At 41.3% G+C, this 9,694-nt stretch overlaps 1 protein-coding gene across 1 annotated transcript in view; it reads left to right on the forward strand.

The window, feature by feature from the left end:
* PSMD1 (proteasome 26S subunit, non-ATPase 1) overlaps positions 1-2,773 on the forward strand; it is an 88,510-nt gene extending 85,737 nt beyond the window's left edge. The window contains exon 25 of the mRNA XM_018576543.1: positions 2,607-2,773. The gene's annotated coding sequence lies outside the window, so the exon portion shown is untranslated. The remainder of the gene's footprint in view (positions 1-2,606) is intronic.
* Positions 2,774-9,694: the final 6,921 nt, after the last annotated feature.

The raw sequence follows: 9,694 nt of genomic DNA on the forward strand, positions 1-9,694 counted from the left end.
ACAAACGGATATAGGTTTCAGTAACACACTGTTATTAACTAAGCTATTGGTAGGACGGAAAACACAGAATTACATTTTTGTTAATTTAGTATGTTCATAAAAACAATCAAGATACACAATTATCTATCACATCTGGAGCCTGCTATTGGCCAACAATTGGAACTAGTGTTAATTGTGGCATGTTTTGCTACCAGAACTAGTACTGCTCCCTGGGGCTGGGCTGTGAAAGTCTCCCGGGCTGGTTTGGGAACCTTGGCCGAATCAGATAAGCTTTTCCAATTATAAGATTATATCTAATAAATGTAGCGCTTTTATTGAAAGTACTGTATCAAAATACAAAAAAATAAAGTGGACGTGAGTCCAATAAACTATAAACAGTCTGTCTTTCTGTGCTCTATTTGTGCTTTCCAATGGGATCAATAGTTCATGGCTCCAAGTTCATTTTATTATTCTTGTACTATTAGTAGACGCGCTGCATTTCTTAGGTCTTCTTTAACCTTTAAATTGGTATTAAACTCTTAACGTTTTTGAATCCAGATTAAACAAATATACATTGCCCAGAAAAGTTATAACATTTTTGCCTAAACAATTAGGCATCATGTTTCCCAATAGCTGGTTCTAAATCTCTAAGGACCACTTACCTGAATTTTCTGTCCAGTACAAGATCACAAGGGACAGAGCAGTCTAAGCAATTATCCATCTGCTAGTTTTGTGAAGGGAGAAGGAAGGAGGGAGAAACGGGGAAGGGGAGAGACTTGCATTGCCATGCTTGTGGAGACACATACAGCTTACAAGCACACAAGGGTGGTACCATAGTACCCTCAAGGGAAATGAGCCACCCTAAAACAGGATATCAGGGCCAGTGTTGGGACCAGCTGATTTTGCAGGAAGCTAAAGCTTTTAAACATCAAGGAGCAGTATTTATTAAAAAATATTTGATAATTTGAAATGGCTTAATAACCTTTTGACTTTAAAGTGACACTAAACTCCGGCGTTAAATCTTAAAAAATGGATTTTAGTACTTATTAGCGAAAATGTAGCTTACCGTATTTGCCGGCGTATAAGACGACTCCCCACTTTTTGTGTAAAAATATAGGTTTTGGGCTATACTCATCGTATAAGACGAGTATAGCCCAAAACAATGTTTAAATGCACTTCATGTATTCATTAATACAAAGCCTGCCGTGATTAGCTCAGCGCTGAGCCAATCACGGCAGGCTTTGTATTTTTTAATACAAAGCCTGTATTTACTGAATACAAACCCTGCCGTGATTAGCTCAGCGCGCTATACTTTATGTAGCCGAAGCTACATACAGTATACCGAAGTACAGGTGAAACTCGAATAATTAGAATATCGTGCAAAGTTCATTTATTTCACTAATGCAACTTAAAAGGTGAAACTAATATATGAGATAGACTCATTACATGCAAAGCAAGATAGTTCAAGCCGTGATTTGTCATAATTGTGATGATTATGGCTTACAGCTCATGAAAACCCCAAATCCACAATCTCAGAAAATTAGATTATTACATGCAATCAATAAAACAAGGATTGTACATAGAACAATATCGGACCTCTGAAAAGTACAAGCATGCATATGTACTCAGTACTTGGTTTGGACCCCTTTTGCAGCACTTACTGCAATTACTTTTGCACGATATTCTAATTATTCGAGTTTCACCTGTATACCCGGCTTATAAGACGACCCCCGATTTTCGGGCGATTTTTTTTTTTTTGGGGTCTCAAACCCCGTCTTATACGCCGGCAAATACGGTATATATGTATCTCCTGTAATAAAATAAGTCAAGGCAACTGGACTTGCTGTATTTTTCTTAAAGACGTTTCACTGGTCATCCAACCAGCTTTCTCAATTCAGAATGACTTGTACACAAATTTATCTGGGAATAAATATGGTAAATGAGAACCTTTACAGACTTATTTATGTATTGCTCGGCTGTGGTGCCTTTAAATCATCTCTCAATTTATCCCGACGCTGCCCTTCCTTCTGGAGGGGGGCTACTTTTATTCCCCATGGTCCCTGTGTGTGTTGTAAAGTAGTCACCGCTCCAAGCTCACTCCTGAGATGGACTACAATCTCAATACAAATTAGTAAACTAAACATGAGATTGTAGTCCATCACATTAGCGAGCTTGGAGTGGTGGCTATTTTACAATAAACAGGGACCATGGGGAACAAAAGTAGCCATCCTCCAGAAGGAAGGACAGTGTCGGCACACATTCAGAGATGATTTGAGGATCTACAGCCGAGTGATACTAAAAATGTATCTTATTTGTGTAACAGTTAGGGCACTTGACTGTATTTGTAAGATTTAACTTCTGAGTTCAGTATCACTTCAACATTAGATCCAAGTTTTAGTCTCAACTACAGTAAGAATGTGAATAACAAGCTCTTCTGAAATATGAGTTGAATCAAACATGCAATGTTTTATTTTGTGTATGTTCTATGTAATAGTCATTTATATGAAACTGCTACAGTAAACATTAAATACAATACAGTAAGCATTGTAATATTTTTTGAAAAAAAGTCCCTGTAACACCATATTATATTTTATTTATTTTGTAATCTTTTCTTTTTCTTTTTGTAGGCTTCTTGTGGATTAATATATTATGATAGAATAAGTGCCACCACCAGGAACACTTCCAGGGCTGCATGTTGACTGTCATGCTGTTCTGTTCTACCCTAAATGTAGAGGAGCCTTGGATCCATTGTTACTGTCTGGAGTGGTCTGTTTTCAAATAAAATTCTGAAAAACAAACTGTTTTACGTTTTGGTTGTTATATAAGCGTTTAGTTTTAAGAACATATTTGACATAACAAAAACCTCAGTAGTTTCATGGATTCCTACTTGTGGTAACTTGGGGTTGAATGAAGGATGTAAAGTTAATGTAATTGATGACAAGTTGTGCTATTATGTGAGCCAAAGAAAGATGGATGATGACACAACCAGTGTGTGTTGCAGAAATCCTTTTATTACATTAAAACTTGGTGTGCTGCGACTAATACATATACACAACACTGTGCCATAATGCAGAGCTTAATGCCCAAATTCCATATATCAGGCTATGTAGCCAATTTTTATAGAAGTAAACAGAGGCTGGATTACACCAGAAGCTGTACTACTACTACTACTACTACTACTACTACTACTACTCTAAAACTGGAGACCTCTCTGTAACTCACACCATACACACAGGTCTGAATGGGTGCCATAATGCAGAAATTAGTGCTTAACTGCCACTTTTAGAGGCCTGCTTACTAAGTGAGCCCTCAGAGACTGGACACCTGTCTGTATACCAGCGGCTGTACCACTGCTCTGCAAATGGAAAGAGGTAACTGCACATTACACTAAGGTCTGGAAAGTGCCACAGACACAGCCCAGTACCCAAAGGACATTTTCACCCACTTGTGGGCCTACTCGGAGTGAGTTTTGAAAGACAGGGGCAGTGCCATGGCTATGGACCTGGAGAGAGTTCTACAGCTAACACACACAGTGCACTAAGATCTGAAAAGTGCCAGTGCCTGGAAGTCACATTCCAGGCAGATCCCGCAATCTTTGGTCGAGCAGGGTCCAGGTATGGCCTAGGATTAGATGATCTGGATAGCTGCTGTATAGAGACCAGCTCGAGCAGCTAAATAGAAATCTTGATTGAAATAAAAAAAAATTAGGGCTGCGTAAATGAACGATTAATCCTTCGATTAATCGTTCATTTTTTTGATCGATCAAAATTATTTTGATCGCTCAAAGTTCTTTTGATCCATACTCACCTCTCCGCCGGCTTCCGGGTCTTCTGTCGATGTCCACGATGTCACCGGACTCCTCCCCCCTTCCACAAGTGGCTCTGTCGGCTAACGAAGGGAAGGGGGTGGAGTCCGGTGACGTCACTGGACTCCTCCCCTTTCCTTCGTTACCGAATTGAGTACACAGCCTAACACGGCCGCCCGGGAGAGTGGTTTAATCTGCTCTCTTTTTACCTGAAAGGTTTAATCCGCGGATGGATGGGGGGGAGGGCACCTCCCTGAGACAGAGGGACACCTCCCTGAAATTGCTTATTTCAGGTTGGGATCCCTGGCATTGGCCTATACACATACAGCACAGCAATGAAGTAATAAAATGAACTAGGATCACACTAATCCAGCACGTTATTATTCTGAGTTGCCCCACTCAAGCGGCGGCCATATTGAGTGGGGCACGTGAGATTAATAACATGCTGGATTAGTGTGATCCTAGTTCATTTTATTACTTCATTGCTGTGCTGTATGTGTATAGGCCAATGTAGTTGGATCTGTATGTGCGTTATAATTAATCGATTAAAAAGAATTTCGATTAATCGAACACGAAAATTTTAATCATTAGCAGCCCTAAAAAAAATCCAAGAGAAGCCTTAAATTGAAGGTCAGAAAAGCCTATTGTTGGCATTAATATTATATAAGTAAGCGATACTTCTGCTGACATAGGACCATGTGTATGTACGCAGTCCAGAATTTAAAGCAGAGCTTCAGGCATATGGCTAAATACATAATTGAAATTCATGCCGTATATTAGAGCTGTTTTACCTGCCATAGGATTTGTATTTCTGTCCATCCAGTCGTGAGATTTACGCAGCTCTGCCACACAGCAGGACCAGGCCAGTTATCTGACATTTCTGGACTGCAAATAAAAAAATACCACTAGGTCTTATTGCTGCCCTAAGCTTGTGATTGGACAGTGGAGAGCCGAAAACTGATTAGCTCACATATCTTTGTTGAGCTGACCATACACCTATAGATTATCTGCAGAGTTTCTCTGGTCAGATGGAAAAAGTGCAACAGATTCCTCCATCTACGCTAAACTGTGTATGGAGGAATCTCCCACTGGGCCAAGCTTCAGTATCTTGCTAGTTGGCCCCACTGGCTCTCAAAGTACCCGAACAATCTGATTGGATGCAGGCATTGAGAGCCAGCGGGGACGACTAGCGAGATACTGACGTTTGGCCCGCCGGGAGATTCCTCCATCCGCACAGTTTAGCGTAGATGGAGGAATCTGTTGCACTGTTTCCATCTGACTATAGAAAATCTGCAGATAATCTATAGGTGTGTGGCCAGCTTTACTCTGTTCTCCTCCTGTCAGCATGTTCCTTGTGTCTACTTGAGCAGTGAAGCACATCTGACTGACTTCCAGTGCTGCCTCTCCCTCTCCCAATCTGAGCTCTGCTGTAGGGTCCATGTTCATGAACAAAACCTGCATGAATTAGTGTTTTATATTATCTGCCTGTAGTTATAGGGTGCTTTGGGCTACTGCAGATCACTGCTTTTTGCTCCGTCAGTTGCAGGATGAATACAAGGTCATTTGCTTTCAAACTTTCTGTCCGTAGTTACAGGTGTCTCAGTGACAAAATCTTGCTTCCCAGTTCTGTGACTTTAAGGAATGGCACTCGGTACGCACACTGAAGCACTCTATGTTCATTTAAATACTTTCCTATAGAGAAACCGAAACTATGGCCGTATTAAGGTACACCAAATCTAATGGGTGAACTATTTATATCATGGTTTGCTGATGCATTCTGTACAACAGTAATACAAGTAATCCCAACAGACACTGTCCTTACTGGTCTCTAGACAGGCGATCCATGTGAATCATTATTTATATATAAAAAATAGAACATTTGTATTTCCACGAGGCGCATACTATTTATAATCATAAAAGATTATCATTTATTGTGACCACAGATAAAAACAATATATCTTAGCCATAAAAACACTAATTCACTGCATCTGTTCCCATTATAATAGTGTAATGCACTCCATAGCCACATTATTATTATTATACAGGATTTATATAGTGCCAACAGTTTGCGCAGCGCTTTACAATATAAGGAAGACATTACAATACAATTCAATAATTAAAAACTCCATTAAATGTAATACAATCTTTCTAGTATCATAACCTAACACTGGCTATCAAAGTCTTGTAAAGTTCATGATGTCTTGTGGCAAGATGGTGCTCCCAAAGTGTTTCACAAAAATGCTTCCTCAGGGTATAACAGGCAAACTGTTTTGAGAACAATACACACACTGTGTATTGTCTGGAGACAGCAGTGTGAAGGGGATAAGGGAATGAAAGACAAAGTGTTAAGTCTCATAGGATGTGCCCTTAGCGTCTGCACAGGTTCTCATGAACTCGCAGCAGCTCCTACAAGCTGCTGTCACTCAATGGAAGAGGAAGACCCTGACAATATTGTCGGGATTGCTTCTCAGGACAGAGCTTAGCCCTGCCCACAGTATATTACACTAAATTTTAAGCTTATGGTGCATTTTTGATTACAGGAGTACCTTGCAAAATATACTCCTGTGTCATAAGGAGACAAAAATGCAAAAAAGTATGCCATAGTTCTTTAACATTATTAACAGTAATACAAGGACAGAAATGTACACTGTTCTCTGCATTCTCTTTCAAGTATCTGAAAGGGTTACTTGAACAAGTCTAATACACAGGAAACTCTTCCGATATGAAGTTCAATATGGGTCAAAAAAAAAGATGAACAGGACTAATTAGGATCTCACACTTAGTGAAGAGAAAAGATGGCAGGAACAACTTGTACGTAATGCACGGTCAGCACAACACTATTCTTCTATTCTGTGAGCAACATCAGACGTCCTATAATCTCTGGTTGTCAAGTGAACCCTTGAGAAAAACCAGCAAATTATATTACTTTTGGGATTTTACATGTTGACATTGGAAAAAGGCCATAGCCATCACTGCCTATGCTAAACAATACTGCAGTTTCTGAAAAACCAAACAATGTTCTTACAATAGTTTTACAAGGGCAAACCCATGCAATAATTATGTTTTGGACTTTCACACTCAAAATATCTCCACCTTGATACAATTTGCATGTGGTTAATATAAGGTGCATGTGGGATATTAATCCGAACTATACAATACTGCTTTTAGTAAATACTTTTAGTAGAGAATTCCATTTTCAATTAAAAAAAAACCCCCATAATAATTGGTAATGAAAACAGCATGGGGCTCATTTATATAACTTTCACCCTGTGTATAGTAAACTTATAAATTAACCCCCATGTGTTATGATTTTGTGAATTGAGTTGCATTATGCACTGTCTAGCCCAAAAAAAAGTCACCACCTAGATGTAGCTTCACAAATATGTAAGAGCCTTCCATTGGATAATTACTGCAGTGATTAATGTTTCATCTGGCAACAAGTTATTTATCCGATATGGTGAAAATCAATAGTAGAACTCACAGCTAAACTATATTGCTAAAAGTATTGGGACGCCTTTACACGCACATGAACTTTAGTGGCAACCCAGTCTTAGTCCGTAGGGTTGAATATTGAGTTGGCCCACCCTTTGCAGCTATAACAGCTTCAACTCTTCTTGGAAGGCGTCCACAAGGTTTAGGAGTGTGTCTATGGGAATGTTTGACCATTTCTTCCAGAAGCACATTTGTGAGGTCAGGTACTGATGTTGGATGAGAAGGCCTGCTCGCAGTCTCCACTCTAATTCATCCCAAATGTGTTCTATCTGGTTGAGGTCAGGACTCTGGGCAGGCCAGTCAAGTTCCTCCACCTCAAACTCGCTCATCCATGTCTTTATGGACCTTGCTTTGTGCACTGGTGCGCAGTCATGTTGGAACAGGAAGGGGTCATCCCCAAACTGTTCCCACAAAGTTGGGAGCAAGAAATTGTCCAAAATGTCTTGGTATGCTGATGCCTTAAGAGTTCCCTTCACTGGAATTAAGGGGCCAAGCCCAACCCCTTAAAAACAACCCCACACCATAATCCCCCCTCCACCAAACTTTACACTTACACAATGCAGTCAGGCAAGTACCGTTCTCCTGGCAACCGCCAAACCCAGACACGTCCATCAGATTGCCAGACAGAAGCGTGATTCGTCACTCCAGAGAACACGTCACCACTTCTCTAGAGTCCAGTGGCGGCGTGCTTTACACCACTGCATCCGACGCTTTGCATTGCACTTGGTGATGTAAGGCCTGGATGCAGCTGCTCGGCCATGGAAACCCATTCCATGAAGCTCTCTACGCACTGTTGTTGTGCCAATCTGAAGGCCACACGAAGTTTGGAGGTCTGTAGCTATTGACTCTGCAGACGGTTGGCGACTTCTGCGCACTGTGTGGTTCAGCTTGCGCTGACCCCGCTCTGTAATTTTACGTGGCCTACCACTTCATGGCTGAGTTGTTGTTGTTCCCAGTTCCTTCCACTTTGTTATAATACCACTAACAGTTAACCGTGGAATATTTAGTAGCAAGGACATTTCACGGAACACCTGAATCCAATGATTTGGAGGGTTTTCCAATACTTTTGGCAATATAGTGTATGTTTAATAGTGAAAGTTAAATAGTGTTTCCACACACAGAATGTGAAGAAAACTCAAGTAACTGGGACTAAACATCTGTGTAGCCCTAAAAAAAAAAACACTCAACAGTGAGGCTAATCAGAAAAAAAGCTTCACTTTGATGGCAAGCATAAGGATTGGACTCTGGAGCAATGAAAAAAGTGAATGTGGCCTGATGAGTCCAGATTTACCCTGTTCAAGAGAGTTGGGTCCATGAGGGTAAGAAGAGAGGTAGATGAAGTGATCCACCCATCATGCCTAGTGCCTATCATACAAGCCTGTGGGGCACTGTTAGGATCTGGGTTTGCTTCAGTTGGTCAGGTCTAGGTTCAGCAATGTTATGTCCCCAAAAGTGAGGTCAGCTGCCGACCTGAACCTATACTGAATGACCAGGTTTTTTCTTCCCTGATGGCACGGACATATTCCACAGATGACAATGCCAGGATTTATCAGGCTCAAATTGTGAAAGAGTGGTTCAAGGAGGATGAGACATTTTCACACATGGATTGGCCAGCACAGAGACCAGACTTTAACCCCATTGAGAATCTTTGAGATGTGCTGGAGAAGGAGTGACCCATCATCACCACAAGATCTTGGTGAACTATTAATGGAACTCTGGAAATAAATAAATGTTGTGACATTGCATAAGCTTGGTTGTATCAGTCAAGAAGTCTAAAGCAGCGGTTCCCAGGTTCCCAGCAGGGAATGGTTTTGGGATGTTTCAAACACATGTATTGTGCACCTTATTTCTATTATTATTATTATTAAGGATGGACCAATATATCGGCCGCCGAAACATATTGGCCGAAAATGGCACTTTTGGCAAAATGCCGAAAGTGCAATTTTCTGGCCGATATATCTGTTCTTTCTCTCCTCCCCGCTGGGTGTCCCAGTGGGGAGGAGAGCGATGTGAGCAGCGGGCATCTCTCCTCCCCGCACTCCCGATCCTGCCACAGATCGGGAGAGCGGTGTGGGCGGAGACAGTCAGCACTGTCACAGGAGCCTGAGCTCTCCTCCCGCACCGCTCGCTCAGCCTCCTGCACCGCTCGCTCAGCCTCCTGCGACAGTGTGTCAGAGAGGAGAGCGGGTACAAGCAGTCGGTGATCAGTGATCGCTGAGTGTTTGTACATAATTGAGGACATGGTATGTTAAAGGAGAACTATGAGATGAGTGATTTCCACTCACCTCATAGTGCTAGCCGACCTGTGACAATGAGACTGTCACAGGTCGGCTCAGTAGATCGGGAGGTGAGCGACCTGTAACCCCTAATATTTCCCCGAAGCCCCTAAAAGTAAAGTAAAAAATGAATAAATAAATA

Source organism: Nanorana parkeri, unplaced genomic scaffold, assembly GCF_000935625.1.
Source record: "Nanorana parkeri isolate BGI_ZX_2015 unplaced genomic scaffold, ASM93562v1 scaffold69, whole genome shotgun sequence".
Taxonomy (NCBI): Eukaryota; Metazoa; Chordata; class Amphibia; order Anura; family Dicroglossidae; genus Nanorana; species Nanorana parkeri.